Source organism: Monodelphis domestica, chromosome 4 (genome assembly GCF_027887165.1).
Source record: "Monodelphis domestica isolate mMonDom1 chromosome 4, mMonDom1.pri, whole genome shotgun sequence".
Lineage (NCBI taxonomy): Eukaryota > Metazoa > Chordata > Mammalia > Didelphimorphia > Didelphidae > Monodelphis > Monodelphis domestica.
In genome coordinates, this window is record NC_077230.1 from 331,241,169 (window position 1) to 331,261,104 (window position 19,936).

At 36.5% G+C, this 19,936-nt stretch overlaps 1 protein-coding gene across 45 annotated transcripts in view; it reads left to right on the forward strand.

The window, feature by feature from the left end:
• The window catches only part of DLG2 (discs large MAGUK scaffold protein 2), a 2,177,398-nt gene that overhangs the window by 1,145,560 nt on the left and 1,011,902 nt on the right, over positions 1-19,936 (forward strand). The window contains exon 1 of one of the 45 annotated variants that reach the window (XM_056825214.1): positions 10,918-11,003. The exons of the other annotated variants lie outside the window; for them this stretch is intronic. The gene's annotated coding sequence lies outside the window, so the exon portion shown is untranslated. Of the gene's footprint in view, positions 1-10,917; positions 11,004-19,936 lie in introns of those variants that run through there. 45 annotated transcript variants of the gene reach the window in all.

A 19,936-nucleotide genomic window follows, 5' to 3' on the forward strand; every position in this document is an offset into this window, starting at 1 on the left:
TCATTGAGTTGATAACATACAGATTTAGAGTTAGAAGGGACCTTAGAGGTCCTCTTTGCCAATCCCTAATTTTACAGAGGGCTGCTAGGTGGTAGAATGTATAGAGCTCCAGGCCTTGAGTCAAGGAGATCTGAGTTCAAGTCCAGCCTCAGGCTATGTGACTAGCTATGTGACCATGGACAAGTTATGTAAACCCTTTTTGCCTCAGTTTCCTCATATATAAAATGAAGACAAAAATGGCATACCACTCCAGAATCTTTACCAAGAAAACCTCAAGTAGGGTCCCAAAGAATCAGATACACTAAAATAACTGAAAGACATTTTAAAGGTGAAGAACTCAACATCCATAGTTTAATTAACTTGCTCATGATCATATCAGTAGGAAGTGGCAAAATGTGGATGTTGAAACTGGTCCCTTGACTCCAGACCCAACTACAAAATAGAAAGAGTTACCAAAATGAAGTCCTATTAGAAGTGCTGAAATTGTACTCATGATACGGGGTAGAAAATGCTTTGTCGATGCATAACAGGGACATCCTGATGAAACAGCCTTTGGTGAACAGAATGTTTAACAAGGTGATGTCCAGCAGAATGATCTTTCCATGTGCTCTTCTCCCTCTTTCTACCCTTAGAGGCCATACTCTAAGTCTGGAATATATTCCTTTTCATCCTTCTCTTTTAAAATCTCTGGCTTCTTTCTTCTGGCAGTTCAAGTATTCATTCTAAGAAGCTCCCCTGACTTCCCCATTCTCAAGATTCTCATTTCACTTATGAAATCTACCTTTGTACTTTTCATATTATATCTTGTATCATTTGTACTTGTCTAGGTCTCATTTTAGAGAAGAGACTGCCAATTTCTGTCTTATATCCCAAGTGCCTAGTACAATGTCTTTCACATGGAACTTAACACATTCTTTTAAACTGAATCTATGTCAGAGAATGTTTTATGTGTGTATATATATATATATACATATATTTATACTTATATGTATATAAATTTTATTTATTTCAGAAAACTTAAGTGGCTTTTGAATGCACGACACTGTGTTGGGAGAAATGCAAATTGTTCACAGGAGGAAGAATCCTTCATGGCTGAGGTAGCTTGATCCTTAGTTTAGGGGATTTGAATAGTTTTAGCAAGCAATGCATACATGATAGAGAATAATAAAGAAAAAAATAATTGGGACAAGAAGGAAAAACAGAAGCAAAAGATAATAGGTTCTTATATCTAGATCTGGAAGGGACCCTGGAGGCCATCTAGGACAAACTCCTGATTTTATAGATAAGGAACTGAGGCACAGACTTTTGAATGTCTAAATTTACTAAGTTCTCAAGTACTAAATTTGAAATTCTAAATTACTAAAGACCCTAATTCACATAAGTGATATTTAGACAACAGATCATAGAACTAGGACTGGAAAGGACCTCATCAGTCATTTAGTGCAATTGTCTCATTTCAATAAATGAGGAAATTGAGGCCCAAGTACCTTAAGTAGCTTCCCCAAAGCCAAATGGCTAGCCATCAGAAGTTGGATTTGGAACAGGCTTCCTTTCACCTCAGAGCCAGTGTTTTGTTTTGGGTTTTTTTCTTCCAGGATGCCTAATGTATTTGAGTCCTTCAATCACTACAGTAGATCCTGAAAAGGAGAAGGGTGTTTTATGGTAATTGATTTCAAACTTTAGTGTGGCTGTCTCTGGAGAATATTGTCAGGACTTAGCATGAGATTAACAGCCAAGTAAGTCTATAACTAGGGAAGAGTAAAAAGAGCTTTGCCATGGGCAGTCAGTTTAGAGGGTGCCAAATTGAGCAGATGAGTGCCATTAGAAAGAGAGCTTAGTACCCAATTTGTCAAAAACTCTAAGTAAAAAAACCAGAAAGCTGCCAGGTGGACTTATGAACACTTAGATCCATTGGAGCTATTTGCCAATGTCTCAGGCTAATTCATTCAACCAAGAGTGGTTTTGTGTTGTTTGCCTCAATGTACTCTATGCTATTTACGGAATTTTTTACAGAAAAATTCCTACTGAAATCTCTGCCAAAAGCCCTCAAAATGCCAGATTGATGTGCTGACTAGAAGGAATAAGAGGGGCAGTGTAGCATAATAGAAAGAGCATTGGCCTGAGTTTCTAGGGGACCACAACTGGAATCTTGGTTCTATCACTTACTAGCTGTGTAGGAAATGGACAGCTAGAGGCAGCTAGGTGGGCTAGCAGATGAGGGCTAGATCTGGGGGCGTGAAGATCTGAGTTTATATTGGCCTCAGATACTAGTTGTGTAACCTTGGATAAATCACTTGATTTCAGTCTATCTGGGTTTTGTCATTTGTAAAATAGGAACGATGATGGCAATGGTGTCAAATTTAAATCGAAATAGCCACTAAACCATTTATAAGGATTCCTATGGGCATGCATTGACTTATTATTACAAATAGTATTACTATAAATATTAGCATTACCTATCTTTTACTGAATCTTTATTTATTTTGTTATTTCCAAATACTTTTTAATTTGGTTCCTCCCCCATTCAAGAATGTTACAGGACAATGCTGGGTTCTCACCCCTGTTTGATACCTCTGATAGTAGCACTCACCTACAAGAACTATTTTGAGAATAAAATGGAACTATTTCTCAAGATCTTTTTAAACTCAAAGTCAATAATTAATAATGGAAGTAATAACACTTATTCAGTGTTTACTCTGTTCAGACATTGTGTTGAGTTCTTTAAAATTATTACCTTATGTTATCCTTATAACAACCCTAAGTGCTATTCTTTTCTCCATTTCATAGATGAGGAAACTGAGTCAAATAGAGATTAAGTGACTTTTCCAGGGTCATACAGTGGCCAGGTATCTAAATCCGGATTTGAATTTAGGTCTCCTTGACTCCAGGATCAAAGTTCTGTCTATTGTGTCATATATATATATATATATATATATATATATATATGTAAATCCTTACTGATACCATTATCAAAGGCTCAATTTCCTCACTTATAAAACGATAGTAATCTTATTTGCATAGTACATTTGCATTGTACTATGTTATTGAGGGAAAGAAAGTGCTTTGTAAATCCCCAAATGCTATGTCACTGAGAGTTTTATTCATGAATCCTGCTGCATCAGTTCCATCTCTGTGAGCTTCTCTATTTATATGTTGTTTCTTCTAATTGATAGCTGGGGATGGTTAGGGCTTGATACAACTGAAGGATCATTTCTCTGTCCTCTAGAATAGAAAAATACTTAAGGTGAAATTATATAAAGTCCAGAAAGCATTTGATAGTATGTGGTAATAAGGGAGAGGGGAAAAAGGATAAATAAGTAATTGAAATTCATAGATAATCCTACAAACTCATTCTAGCCAGTATATTTTCTTTCACCTCAAGACAACCATTTACCAGAGCAATGAAAACAAAATCACAATCACAATCACAATCACAAAAATTATTCCTTTAAGCTTCTCCTTAACTCTCTTGTTATTCTCTGTGAAACTTTCCATGGTATAATGGGAAAAGCAATGAAGATATAAATTTCAGATCTTTATCTACTTATTAACTGTGTGATATTGCTATAGTCTGTGATAGACTCAATTTCTTCCCCTGTAAAATAAGAATGATGAAAAAAGAACCAGATGATGATAATGATAACTATGATGATGATTATCCCTTCCCAATAAAGTTACTGATGTATCCAGTAGAGGTCTAGGAGCCTTCAATACTTTGTACTTCCAACTCCCAGCTATAGCAAGAGAAGGTAAAAGCTACAATTGATTGACAGGTTTCAAGACTGAGAATCTCTCATGAGTTGGCAGGGACAGAGTTCTAAGCTGTTGGGAAGGAGCAGTTTCCAGGGAGTCTGGACCTGATGGTGAAACCTTGAGGGTGTGTGTGCCTGGACTCTGAAGAGTACTTGCTACAGTTTGCTTTCTCCTAGGACAGCGAAAGATTGAAAATGAATTCATAAATTTAAATGATAATTTGCCTTGATTTTCAAACATGTTTAGTTTGTTACTAGAAAAATAGAGATAAGAAGGAAGGAAATAGATATTTATAAAGCGTCTATTATGGACCAGGCTCTTTGCTAAGTGTTTTTCAAATATTATCTCATTAAACCCTCACAAATCCAAGACGTAGGTATTATTGTTATTGTTATTATTATTATTATTATTACCCATGGTGTATGGGATGCTCAGGGAGGAGTAGTATCTCTGGTATGGAGGGCTTGTTGTGCCCTCCTAGGGCAGCTCTCCAACCTCTGACCCTCACCTGACACCCAGCTCTCACTTGTGGCTCCCAGTAGCTGCTAGCATGTGGTAGTGGCCACACCCTGGGCAATGGCTTCCATAGGCCGGCTAAACCTTGTGAGGGTAGCCATCGGATCTTCATGGACCCCTGGTGAACCAGGGCTTTGCTCACCCAGCATGTGAAGACTGCTTCAGCTGAACAGATGGAAGAAACCAATAAGAAGGTTCAACGGCTGAGAGGGCGACGCAGCAAAGCACTGTGGAGTGCTTAGGGCATGTTGGAGCACAAAAGACAACATGGCCATCCAATGCAGCTGAGGAAGTCTCCAGGTGTAACGACTTTTCCTGCCACTGGACCCAGGCTTCCAACACCGAGAGAGTGGGACTGTCTCTGTGCATCGACTTTTCCACTTAAATCTCCTTCATGCACAAGTGTCTTTGTGCACACTTATCTACATCACAGATGAAAATGCACAAAGACAATCGTCATCCTCAGTTACCGAGAGACTACTACTACTATTATTACCCATATTTATTATTTGCAGAAATTGAGGCAGTCAGAAGCAAAGTGACCTGTACAGGATCTTAAAGGTAGTTAATGTGTGAGACTGTTTGTGATTGCAGGGCTTCTTGTCTATAAACCCATTTTTCCTATCTATTGTACCACCTAGAAATCAATATGGAATAGATCTATGATTTCCTGAGTCTATGACTATCTCTCCCCTCACTAAGAGAGAAGCCCTATCCTTGCTCACTTCTTTCATCTTATTATTCTCCCTTCTTGTTTTCCATTTTCTCCTTTTCTCACTTTCTTTCTCTCTTTATGTGTTGTTTTCCCCTATTAAAAATGGAAATACCTCATGGACAGAACAACTTTATCCATATTTGTATGCCAAGATAAAATTCATCAATTAAACCACTACATGATAAAGTGTGGTTTTCTAACAGCCCCACAAAGGTATTTCTGTTATAACAGAAGGGTCTTGTTGGAGTAGGTCAATAGTTCTCAACCTGGGATCCTGCTCTATGTATGAAACAAACAACAGCAACAAAGACCATTATGTTCCAGAAAGATCTGTAGATAATGAATGGTAGTTGAAGAATTGTTGTCTACCTGTGTACCAGCTTGAATTATAGACAAAGAATTGTGTGTCTACCCACATGCCAAGAAGAACTGTAGACAATGAATTGTATTTCTACCCATGTGCCAGGAAGAACTGAAGACAATGGGAATCTTCCCCTCAAGACGTTTAGTCTTCTGAAGATATGATGATAGTGATCAAAGCAGATGTGATGGTGATGAGAACCTGTCTCTTTAGCTATAGTCTACAAGTCTGGGAAGAGTGATTACCATGTATGTCAGTGAAGGTCACATATTCATCCTTATAATCTGGTCCTGGAAAATGCACATGGATCAACTAATGTATAAAGATCATTTTAGGAGAAACAGCTAGGTGGTTCAGTGGATAGAAAGAGTCAGGCTTGGAGTCAAGAGAACCTGAGTTTAAATCTGGCCAAAGACCCTTAATCACTGTGTGACCCTGGGCAAGTCACTTAACTTCAATTGCCTAGCTCTTACTGTTCTTCTGCTATATAATTCATATAAAGCAGAAAAATAAGGGTTTTTTTTTTAAAGATCATTTTAAGGAGTAGAAAATTCCATAGCCTCTATATGCATTTTTATGTATTTGCATACATACATTACATAATTACATACATTACATTACAATACATAAAATACAATTTATGTATTCAACAATGTTGAAATTGTTACCCATAATGATTTTCATCATCTCTGACTGTTGTTGCAGCCTAAATTGGTCAAATCCTGTGCCTCTCTGCCTGACCTGTTTATTTCATGCTCTACAGAGAGAACTTTTGTCCTTCACTCTTGGTGCATTCAGCTGTTTTGTTTGAGTGTTTCTGTCCTTGGGGTATTATTGAATTCTCCTTCACTGGGTCTTCTTTTTGTTACAATTTGCTCACAGCCACAAGCTAGAAAGGCTCAGATTCTAATATAAATCCAATAACTTATTCTGTCCAGTTCATTATTTCAAGCAAATATTTGTGGAGGTGGAGACGCTTGTATTCAGTAAGTTTGTAACTGCACTTTTTTGAGAGCCTTGTTTTGTTCCAGTTCCGTGTGATTCCCAGGATGTGTTATATTCTTTTGTGTTAAGAGAAGACACTCTTCCAATGTCTGGTCTCTGGCTTCTGCCTCTAACTTAGAGAAAAAAAAGTTAGGGAGAAATATATGGTGATTACTCAACTATTTCAAGGGGTTTAATAGATGAGGATATAGATTTACTGTTGGAAAACAGAAATAGCCATGATGGCTAGAATTTATAGAGAAGCATTTTTTGGTTTCATATATTTAAGACCTTTCACAAAATTAAAGGTTACAGACAGTGAATGACACTGCCTTGGAGGTTGGTGAGCTTTTCACCATTGGAATGTTCAAACAAATGTCCAATTATCAAGAAAATTGAAGGGAATCTTTTTTAACTATTACCTTCTGTCTTAGTCCAGACAGAAAATGGTTAAGGGTTAGGCAGTTGGAATTAGGTGACTTACCCAGGACTAGACAGCTAGAAAGTGTCTGAGGTCATTTTGGAAACCAGCCCTCCCCCCACCCCCACCTAACCAACTCCAGGCCTGGCTCTCTATCCACTGAGCCAACCAAAGCTGCTCCAGCTAACTGAGCATTCTTAAGGTCCTTTTCAATTCAAAGATTGAAGATTATAGCTGTGCAGAGCCTGAATTCTTATCCCACACATTCTGGGAAACAAGGTCAAAAAGCAAAATAGTCCTTGACCTCAAGGAGCTTTTAGTCTATCATGGAAACAATAGATACATAAATAAATGCAAAATGAATATGAACTAATATGGAAACAGGAGAACACCAACAACTAGAAGGAAAGAAATGTCCTTGTAGAAGGTTACATTCAATCTGAGCCTTGAAGGGAGCAGAGGAAAAGAACACTTCAGACCTGCCAACCCCATGCAAATGCATGGTGATGGGCAATTGAGAGTCTAAACAAGCAATAGGCCCATTTGTTTAGGACACAGAGGTAGGAGGAAAATGATGTGAAATGAATCTAAAAAAAAATAGAGGGACATGATGATGATGAATTATAAATGCAAAGCAGAAATTTCTGTATGTGTGCCTAGAAATCATAGGTATCTACTCAAGCTCCATGAACAGAGAAATGAGATGGTCAGACCTGTGTTTTAGGAATATCAATTTGGAATTTATATAAATAATAGTTGAGAGAAGCAATAAACTTAAAGGCAAGGAGATCAAATGGAAGACTATTGCAGAAATTCAGGTGAATGTGATAAAGGAGTTAATGAAGATGATAGCAGTGTAAATGGAGAAGAGGAGAAGTATGTTTATGCAGTTATATATGCACATATACAAATTGGTTGAAATGATGCCTGTTGGTGTAATGGGAAAAAATACCAGATGAAGAGTTAGGAAGCCTAGATTTTAGTGCTGGCTACTCCATTGGCAACTCTTGTGGCCTTTGGGAAAATATAAAAGTTATCTCTGGGTCTCAAGGTTGCAGAGGAACCTTACTTTTATCTGGATTCTTTCTTAGAACTTCATTTCCTCTGATGTTTTTCATGTGCCACTGTTAAGATGTGGAGAAGGGGGAAAAGGGCTAGCCTGTCAGAGAAGAAAAAGCAGAATTTAAAAAAAATCAGAAGGTGTGGAATTCAATCCCACTGCAACATTTTGTAGCTCTGTGACCCCAAATCAGTCACTTAGCCTTAGCTTTATAATCTGTATAATGGGAGTAACAATGCTTAAATTACCTGCCTTATAAAGATAGTAGCAAAGAAAGCTCCTTTTAAATGATACTGGACACTAGAAATTTGAGTTACTATAACAACAACAACAATAATAATAATAATAAAATCACCTACTTCCTGGCAATTAACATAGTGTCTGACACATATATACTATATAACTTTTAGTAAAATTAATAAAAATAGCTGATATTCTTAAAGTATTATAGATGTATAAATATATATGTATATATATCTCTGTTTGGATGTGTATATGTGGAGAAAGAGAGAGAAGCAGAAACAGAGAATTTCCTTTGATCAGTAAAACAAACTTGCACAACTACATGATATTATCCTCCTTTTATAGATGGAGAAATTGAGGCCATGGATTTAATTTGATTTGCCCAAGATCACACAAATATTAAATATCTGAAACAGCCTAGAACTCAGACCTTTATAAATACAAATCTGGCATACTCTGCTCCCCCTTCCACCTCCCCAACTACATGGAAGCCTTTAAATTAGAAAGATTATACCTGCTACTTTTGTGTGATGTGCCAGAAACTGGACCTACAGAAAACAATGCTCACTTTAGCACATATCACCCTTTCCTGACCACATCTTTGTGCTTGCTTCCTCTGGTAATACAAAACAATCAGGAGAAATGCTTGACTTGGAGGCAAGAAAATGATCTGGGCATACATCCCACCTCTAATGCTTGGTAGCCTCAGTTTACTCATTGGCAAATTATAGATCCTGGACTGTCTCAGTTGAAAATCAGCCTCTGAGTCATGAAGCTCCAGGCGAAGGATCCATCTTGACATCAATTAAAGGGTATAACAGCTCCCTAGGCAACACTCTGACTAAAAATTGCAGAGCAGGTGCTAATGTGCTTTGGTAGAGTTTCATACTTTTAACACAATCACATGTCCAGATCAAAATTAAAACCAACTAAACAAAAATAAAAATGGGTGCTTTACTGGGTGGCACAAATGGAATTATGTCTACAAAGTGTTTTGTGAAGTTTAATGTGATCTATGAATGATTGGTAGTAGTGGTGGTTGCAGTAGTGGCAGTAGGAGATATTAGTGGCAATAGTAATAGTAATAGTACTCATGGCAATGGTAACAGCAGTAATAGTAGTATTACTGGCAATGATGGTAGTGGTAATGGTAGTAGTAGTAGTAGTAGTGGTAGTAGTAGTAGTAGTAGTAGTAGTAGTAGTAGTAGTAATGGCAATACAGTAACATTCCCCCCATACCTCCCTTTATTTTATGCTTTATTATAAGACGATTTGAAAAGCTGCTGAAATAAACAAACAAAAAACTACTACTACTACCTGGTTCCTAAAATTTTAGTGATGAGCTTTTCACAACTCAACTGGGCTGGTCATTAGATGATGGATTGGAAGCCTGTGAACCTGCAGGGACTGATGAAATTTGTGGGTGGGAACTGTCTGAGTTTGAATCCCAGGGGCACAGCCTTCAAGAAATCAGGGTCACTTTCTTCCCCTGACAAGCCATCAAAAGAGAGCCTGAACTGATGCTGGTCTTTTTATTATCATATTATATTTAGTTGAAATTGCAAGGGGAATACAGACAAGCAATATGTAATTAAATGGACTCTAATTTGGCTCAGAACCCCCAGGCTAATGGCCCCTTCACCTCCTCCAGAAAGTCATTAGGTTTAATGACCATAAGTAATCAGAATCTCAATTCTTGATTCTGGTTGTCATAAAGCATCTCTGGATGTACTCTAAAGGCCAGTGACAGGGTGGCAAATAGCAAATGTCTAGCATAGAGCCACCAGAAATGGAGCCATGCCATAAACCACCAACATCTTCATTTTAGGCATCTACTTGAGAGATACTATTTCATTTCAGAAGAGATTCTAGCTGGATTGCCACTCTGGGAAACACACTCCTATCCCTTCTGCCTCTGACAGTCTGCTCATCTTTAAAAGCCCAGCTCAGACTCTACCAACCACACAATGGTTTCCATGACTTCTTCAGCCTTTATCCAAAGCCTACTTCACTTGGAGGCCAGACCATTAAATTCGACACTTGACTATATTATCTCCGTTTTTTCCCCTCTCATCATAATATTAATACCTCAACACTTAAGTAATCAAATGTCATCTGTATAGGAACCATCACTACCAATAAATTTAATTCAATAAGCATTATTTTTTTAAAAGCTTTTACTGTCTCTAAGACAGAAGGACAAAGGCTAAGCAAATTGGGTTTAATTAACTAGTCCAGGTTCACACAACTAGAAGTGTCTGAGGCCGCATTTGAAGGCAAGGCCTCCTGACTCCAGGCTTCATCCACTGTAGTGCCTAGCTGCCTCTCAACAAGCATTATTAAGCACTTACTAAGATACCCGACTGGGGGATACCCTGACAAAAATGAAATATAAACTCCCTAACCTTGGGGAACTTATTTTTACCGGAGGGGAGGGAGTGAAACATGCATACGTATAGTAAATGCAAGATATATGCAAGTAAAGTAATTTGGAGAGCAGAAAATCTTGAAAGATGTCAGTTTTAAATGTTGTTCCTAGGTCCCCAGTGTGTCTCCGGGGATCCTCCCTACTACTTCCTGTCATGGGATTGGCCTTGAATTGGATCAATCCCATGCTAGGGAGGGGCCATGCCCCACTTCCTGGCATGTGATTGGTCTACATATGGACCAATTCCGCACTAGGAGGGAACTTTGAATCTAACTAGACTCAAAGTCTGTGAGAGGTTAGTCAGTTTTAGGCTGCTGGAGCTCCGGTTTTCTTTCAATGAAAGTTTTACAGTTTAAAAAAAGAAAGAGCTTTTATTTTAATTATTACACAGGGAAGTAAATTAAGAAGAGCCTCATCTAAAAGATGAGTTAAACTTCAAAAGGACTGGGAAGCCCCACATATCTGAATAGTAGATGAATTGTGGTCACCCCAAAAGTTCATCACTTGGTTACCAGCTTTCAGGTGAGGAGCTTCCCTGAAATAAATAATTTTACATAAAAGACAATGTGACATGGTAGACAGAGGACAGACCTTAGAGTCAGGAAGACATAGGTTCAAGTCTCCCCTCTAACATTAGCTAGTGTCATAGACAAGTCACTTAACTTCTTAGTGCTCTTTTAAAATTATGTTTAAAAAATAGTACTGATGGGGAGTGGGGGGTAAAGGTGGGAGCTAAGTGGCTCAGTGGATTTAGATCCAGGTCTAGAGACAGAATGTCCAGGGTTCAAATTCCTAACTGTGTAACAATGAGCAAGTTATTTGATTCCTATTGCCTATCCCTTACAGCTCTTCTTTCTTAAAATTAATACACAATATTGATTCTAAAATGGAATGGAAGGGTTTTTAAATAAATAAATATTTTAAAATACTATTATGAGGGCAACTAGACAGCACAGCAAAAACAATCCCAGACCTAGAGGCAGGAGGTTTCCTTTGCCTAGCCCTTGCTCTTCTCTCGTAAAGTTGTTACTAAGACCAAAGGTAAGAGTTAAAAGAAAATAGTATTGGTAGAAAGGGTTTCTAGACTCGAACTTCTTTTGCAATCAAAATTATTGGTCTCTTTCCCTAAAAAACAACAAATCAAATATTAGAGAACTATAAAATACATTTCATGTCAGAGGGAAAATGATGGCCATTTTCTTTCTTGAAGAACTGCCACAAACAAGAGAGATCAGGCCAAATTTATTTAGATTGGCACAAAGTATATTCTGGAAACCAACCTTCTAAGCTGTAGCATCTCTTCCCCAGATGCTGCCTCAAATTCTCAAATCTAGACCTTGAATGGGTGCCAAACTTAGGTCAGCTCTAAATAGGATTTGTAAGTGATGAATTTCAGTCAGTCCTAGTTCACGATGTACTCATTCGGTGTGTGTTGTACTTCTGGAATCTAAATATTACCCTAAGTCATCATCCTCAATCATGATGAATTCACTTCTCTGGTTCATATTTCTCACCTCTCTAAAATTTTCATCTGCTGCTTCATTGGAGGATGGAGATAGCCTTGGTTTCCCTAGGGTTATGTTGGCAGAATAAAGTGGCATAGTCCTGTGTTCTGGATATAGGGACACAGAATCTAGTTCAAAAACCAATTCTGTCATTTATTTTTTGCATTACCTTGGGAAAATCTTGTCTCTGGGCTTCAAATTTTCCCCTTTTTTACATGAAGGCATTGGACTCAATAACCTCTAAGTTCCTTTCCATTATCCTATGAGTCTAAGGTTGGTCAAAGCCCTAGAATATTGGAAAGACTTAGAATATGTGTGCCCAATGTTTGACTATATGTTTCTTTTCTAAGGACCAGCCTAAATGATGTGGAGAGATTCATCCTTTGAAGTTTGGTAATTCTAGCTAACAACTAAAGATTAAATGATGCTTTTATGCCTTTTCTAATAGCAAGTCCATTCGTAGCCTCCCTTTTTCTTTTTCTTTTGTTCATCTGGAAGGAGCTGTGTTGGAATTATAGCTATACTTAACTTAAAGTGAAAGAGAATTTGTTAACAATGGGATAGTCAGTCTCCAACAACTTATAAAACTTGGAGGAATATGTATTTTTAAAAAATATTCTTTCACTAATTAAAATTCTATGTCATTCAAAATATAGGAGTTCAGTTTAGCTATAATTCCAACACACTTCCTTCTGGAGAAACAAAAAAAGAGACACTATGAATGGACTTGCTATTAGAAAAGGCATAAAAGCATCACTTAATCTTTAGAGTTGTTAGCTAGACTGTGAAAATCACCACAGAAGCTGTTGAAATAATTGTTTTACACAGTGCTATGGAATTAGCTTATAAAGAAAACTGGCAAAAGCAATACAGCTTTGGAATTTTGAAGAAAAGAGACTCATCTCCCTTTTTTGTTATAAAAAATCTTTCATCTATTAATTTCTTAAACCAGCAACCTTCATCAAAGGCATTCTTATTTTAATCTTTTGTACCCCCAAAATGTCCTTGTTCTACTCAATTGCTTAAAAAATATAGTTTATAAATCTTTTGGGATCCTTTGTTTGGTTGGTTGTTTATACTAATAGTTTCCCAACAAGCCCAATGTCTGGCACATAGTAAATGTTCAATGATTGATTGATTATCCCCACTTTCTCCATCCCTAGAAACTTCTTTTTTAACAATGAAAAGCAGTATTATGTTTAGATAAACATTTTATATAATATACCACAATAAGTTTATGTTCTGAATATTTGAAGTTAGGAAGAAAAGATTAGGCACTTCTCTTAAATAGGGGTGTTCAAGAATTCTTAACCAAAAAGGAGAGAAAATATTTCAAAAAAATAGTTTCATGAACTGAAAAGAGTTTGCATGAGACATAATAAAATTAAAAACTGTTATCATTTAAGGAATATATAATTGTAAAAATATCTCTGATGAGTTCAATATCACATATATATGTGAATGTATATACATAACTGACATATATGCATGTGTGTGTGAGAGAGATACAGAGATACATCCCTGCAATGGGTGTTGTCAAAAGTTATATCAAAAGATATGAATACTTGCAATATGGATGATTGCTTAAAATCATTAATAATGAAAGAAATTTAAATAATAACTGTTGTGAATTTTAATCTAACAAGTAGCAAAGTGATAGAGATGGCAAAGGGAAGGACTGATCAGTTTCTCTCTGGTCAAATAAGCTCTTAACCTTTTTTGTGCATCATAGACTCCTTCAGCAATCTCATGAAGCTTATGGGATCCTTAGAATAACCTTTTTTAATTCATAAAATAAAATACCTAGTGTTATAAAGTGAACTAATTATATTGGAATATATTTTTTTAATTAAGGTTCTATAAGATAGGTAAAGAATTCCTGGTCTAAAAAGTTCTTGAAAATAAGATATGCCCCCAAATTGCTTCTGTCTTCCATTTGTTTGCTTTTTGACAAAAATCCACAATCATTTTTGGATCAAGTGATTACATCTTCTTTATGAATGCTTAATGTTTTGTTAATCTCTTTCATTTTTATACAAAAGTCATATCCTGACTCTAACCTCTAACAAACACTCTATTAAACATCTCTTGTGACAAAGAAACATGTTAAGCAAAATCAACCTGTGGAGATCTTGCCTGGCAATATATGCACTATTTCCCCCATCCTTTAGAGTCTTGTTATTTTTTGTGGTTCAAGATATTTACAGTAAGAAAAGGCCCTCTACCTTTGCAAAACAGCATCTACTCCTCAATTTGAGATCTTAAAGGATTGCCTGGGGCAATCATAGATTAAATGACTTGGCTATGACCACAAATCCCATATATATTCAATATGGGCCTTGAATGCACATCTCAATGCCAAAACTAGTTCTCTATCCCCTAATCCATGTTGATTTTCCATATAACATTCTCCAGCCATCATTCTCTACTTCCCAGTTGAGATGAAGGAAATGTGTTTCATCAGCTACTCTCTAGGACTGAGATTAGTCTCTATAATTAACTATCATTGGTCTATTATTTTTTCTCCCTCACTTTATATCAGCACAGAGCAGGTCATCCTACATTTCTTTTCATCTTAGTTCCTTAAGCTTCATTGCTTCTAAAAGGAAAATTATAACATTATATTATGTACACATGCCATAGCTTTTTCATCCATCTCTAAAATTATGGGCATTTAAATTAATTTCTAGTTTTTGCTACCACAACAAGTGCTAAGTTAGAATGCATAGGGCCTCTCTTTTTGTCACCTTCCTGGCTAGGAGTGAGGACACTGAGTAAATGAGTTGGAACAGTTTCCTGACTTCTCCTAATTTCAAGTTACTTTCTAGGTCAGTTAGACAATTTCACTCTTTGACCAAGAATGTACGAGTACATCTGCCTTTCTTTAACCTTTTCCAATGCTTGTTGTGTCTGTATTTTTATTATTATTGCTGATATATGTATGAGGTGAAACCATAGAACTGTCTTAATTTGCATATCTTTTTGTATCTGCCTGTTTTCCCTTCTTTTTCTCCTCATTCATTTGGGTAGTTTCCTTCTCTGTTGACTGCCGGTGTCATAATTACTGTATGAATGCATCTGGAGCTTGCAGAAAACGGGACACCAGGTGCAGAATTGGGAATTTGTTTAATGGCATTGCTCATTGAGAAATGCTTGTGTTGAATCATCAGAATCTGGTGATGGTGCGGATATACTTTACTGAAGAGTGGGTAAATTCCTCCCACCTGCCTCTGCAGAATCTGGCTTAAAATATTTTTGATACAAAGTAAGAAAAAAGGGACAGTTTTTCACTGCTAACAACAGTCCTTCAACTTATAAAGCAACCTCTTAAAATTTGATAATGTTTCATGCTGAAAATATTCTACACTTTAAACTTCATTTAAAGATTATTGCCTCTCTTGAATTCTCTGAGACTGAGCCTTTAAATATCTTCCCTAGTTTAAGTAACAATGTTTATTTCACTTTTTCTAAGATCTATGACTTTTATTGATACATGTATACCATCCACAGTTGCAAATTGTTCTCTGCCTCCAAGGGAAAGTTTAATGAGGATTTGGGGCAAAAAAAAAATCATCTAATGGACAACCACTGAATGAAAAGCATCAGGGAATGGATGGTGTGATGGATGTGCTGTCAATCCCTTGCCCTATGTTTGAAGCTATTGGCTACTAGTGAGTGCCTTCCACTTCCCCAAATTAACTTATATTATAACTACATAGAAAGATAAATAGAAGTGGCTATATCCATATAGATATATATCCATATAATATATATTTATTATATCTATATATGTGAATCTATGTACACATGGTATCTATATATATATATGTTGTGTATTTAGAAGCATGCATATGTTGCGCTTATATGTATATGTATGTACATGAATATGTTCTTTAAATGAGAGATGGAATGGAATAGTGGATAGAGAGCCAGCCCTAGAATTGAGAGGAATTACCTTCTGACATGCCAACCATATGACCCTGAGTAAATCATATCATTTCTTATTATCTTGGGAAATTTTCTAAAACTACATTACAAACAGGTTCACATTTACATTTTCAGAGGGAATTTGCTCACAAGAGAGTCCCCAATACCATGTATAATCACAGGTCACGTCCCTTCTCTTTCCATGATAGTGAAGCTTGCCCATAGTGGATATTCTTATATAAACCTGGCAAACTCGATATTCTGAGGATTAATGGTTTCTTCTCTTTCATAATTTCTTAAAATAGCTGAATCACCAGTAGTAAAATCTCTAAACAGGGGCAAAATCTATCAGTTCCCCAGGAGTTTCAAAATAAAACAAAACAAGCAAAAATAAAAGAGGAAGGAATGAAACAAGCAGTTATTAATTCACTGCCTATTATTTCCCAAATACTGGGCTAAACATTTCATAAATATTATCATTTGATGCTGTTATCACTAAATTAGAGTTGAAGAAACTCAAGCAGATGTTTAATGACTTGCCTAAGTCACACAGCTAGTAAATGTCTGATGCTATATTTGAATTCAGGTCTTCTTTCTTCCAGACCCAGAGCTCTATCCATTACATCATCTATCTACCTTAAAAAAAGAAGAAGAAAAAGAAGCCTAGATTATGATCTTGGCACTTCTACTTCTTGCATAATATATAAATTCCTCCCACTTTGTGACTGAAGAAATCAAGGCTGTGCAATCTCGAGTAACTCTCTAAACTCCATTTTCCTCATTGGTAAAAGAAGGATGTCAGTTTTCCTGCACATCTCACAAAAAAGTTGAGATAATGACCACCACTCTCCAAGTATGGGACCCCCACCTTCAGAACAGGGGCTCTGCTTCCTTTTTGTTTTTCATGGCAATCAAGATTCTTAGGACTTAAAGAGGAGGAAGCATAATTCACTTCTCTTGTAGCCATTCCAGTTCATCTGTCTCTCTCCAACCCTTTTCTTTCTATTCTAATACTGACAGGGGCATCTTGATATAGTGGGAAAAAAAGAAAAACACTTGTCTGAAAGACAAAAGATCTAGATTCAAATTCCAGCTCTGCTCTTAAATATCTGTGTGAATTTTGAGGGGATCAATTCTCTTCTAAAACCTTGATTCATTAACAGTAAAATGGATATAAAAATACAGTGTATCCTTCGGAGAGCTATTTAGATAGATAGATAGATAGATAGATAGATAGATAGATAGATAGATAGATAGATAGATAGATAGATAGATAGATTATATAGGTATAGATTATATAGGTATAGATATATATGAGAGAATATAAATGAATTGTGTTGTAACCAAAAATACTATAACATAAATGTGAACTCTTCAGTTAATTTTGAAGCTCTCTGTATTAAGGACCTGTGTTTGATTTGTCTTTGTATCTCTCCAGACTCCCTTTAGTGATTAATTCTTTGTTCTGCCATTTTTTAGTCTGTCTAACTCCTGTGCTCCCATTTAGGGTTTTCCTGGCAGAGATGAATTTTCTTCTTCAGCTATAGGGTTAAATGACTTGCCCAAGGTTACACAGCTAGTAAATTTCTGAGTCTGAATTTGAACCCAAGTTCCTCCTGACTACAGACTCACCCTTCTATCTACTGGGCCACTTTAGCTCTTGGCACTTAATAAATATTTGTTGAAATTTGAAGTGATATTAAATGAGATCCCTGGTGACATACCTAGTTTGAAGCTGAACTATTAGGCAGAACTAGATTCTCCAAACTCCTTGTGTGTGACCCAGAATGAGTTTTTTTTTAAGTTGAAGGAAATGAGGACAAATTTCATTAATTAGAAAGCTGAGCTATAGCATAAGATCCTTACGAGGAAAAGAAGAAACAGTGATGAGATCCTGTCTTAATCCCAAGATCACAGGGATCCTTTATTTTAAAAGATTTCTTTTGCCACATAAACCAAGATACTATGTATGTAAGGAAGGGAAGACCAAATGCAAAGAGATTGAGGGATTTCAAAATCCCATGACAAAATTTGAAGCAATCATTCAACAAACACTGATTCTATAGACAGAGCACTAGTAGCCTAGGACTATGGGAGATTTTTTATTAGTCAGAATGCTATAGTAACAAGATGCTTTGGCCTTATAGTTTCTGAAAGTAATTCAGAGACTAGATTTTTTTTCAAAGGGATGTAGTCATAATATAAAGTCCCTCCTCTTGTCCACATGAAAAAGCACAGCCTAATGTGATAAGAGTTCTGGAATTGGAATCAGAAGATTTGGATTTGAGGCTCACATTTGTCTCTATTTCTGTGAGTCTGACAAATCACCATCCCACATCCTTGGTTTATGAAGGGCTTAGGGGCTAGAACAGATGCTGTAGAAAGTATTTGGATTAAGTGCAATAGACTTAAAGTCTTGTCTATGCCACTTACAACTTTTGTGACCTTGGGCAAGTCAATTAACCTCTGTGATCTCAGGAAAGCCCAGGTTGCTCTCCTTAGTCCCTTCTTGCTGCTTTGAAACCAATACAGATGAAGTTTTCCTTATCTTTAGAAATTACTAGTTGGATTAATGATTTTTAAGTGTTCTTGTGATTGTACAGCTATGATATTGTGACCCTGAGAAGGCCAAACTGAGTGAAAAGGATTATTTTTGTTAAGAAGTAGCATCTGTCTTACTGAGACAGAGAAAAGTCCAGGAAGAGGAAATAGCTTTTATATCTCACTTTGGGCCAGCTAGGTGGTTTAGTGGATAGAGCACTGGGCCTGGAGTCAGGAAAACCTGAGTTCAAATGCAATCACCGACATGTACTATTTATATTACCCTGGGCAAGTCATTTAATGCTATTTCCCTCAGTTTCTTCATCTGTAAAATAAGGGAGAAAGTAATGACAAACCACTTTAGTATCTGCCAAGAAAACCCCAAATTGCATCATAGTTATTTATTACTGAAACAATTGAACAACAATCTATCTCACTTTAAAGTTTGCAGAGCATTTTATAAATATATCTCATTTGATCTTCACACCAATCCAGGTGATATTTGCTACTACTATCCCCATTTACAGATGAAGAAACTTATTTAGATAGTGTTTAAGTGACTTAAAAATGGGATCACACAACTATTTTTTTATTTGGTTCATGGATAGTCTGTTTATTTTTTTTATCTTATTTTATTTGGTCATTTCCAAACATTATTCTTTGGAGACAAAGATCATTTTCTTTTCCTCCCCCACCCCCTCCCACCACCTCTCCCATAGCTGACACTCGATTCCACTGGGTATCACATGTGTTCTTGATTCGAACCCATTTCCATGTTGTTGGTATATGCATTAGACTGTTCATTTAGAGTCTGTCCTCCAGATCACACAACTATTAAGTATCTGAGGCTGGATTTGAAATCAGTTTTCCAAACGCACCCACCCCCACTCCCCAGGGAGAAAAGAGAAAAGCACACATGTAAGAAATATTGTAGGGGTAAAATCCATAGGAGTTGCAAACTTATTTTTTTTATGACAGAATGAAGACAGAAAAAATCAAGGCTAGCTAGTTCTGAGGTTGTGAATTTGGGTGACTAAAAGGATAGTGTTCTCCTCAATAGAAATAGGAAAGTTTGGGGGAAAAGAAAATTGTTTTAGGGGAGAAGATAAGTAGTATTTTGTACTTATTGAGTTAGAGTTTTGAGGAGATTCTCATGGGGATATTCAACAAATATCTAATGTACAGATTTGAAATTCAGGAGAGAAAATAGGGCTAGATTAAAGAGGTCTAAGAAATCATCTGAAAAAGAGATAATAATTGAAATTATTGAAATAACCATTGTTGTTATTCAGTTATTTCTCATTCTGTGACCCTGTTTGGGTTTTTCTTGGCAAAGATACTAGAGCGTTTAACATTTCCTGCTCCAGCTCATTTTACAGATGAGGAACTGAGGCAAACAGGATTAAGTGATTTACCAAGAAACTGAGTGATTTGCATTCAATATTGCAGATTCCAGGTTAAAAACTCTATCCATTACCTCAC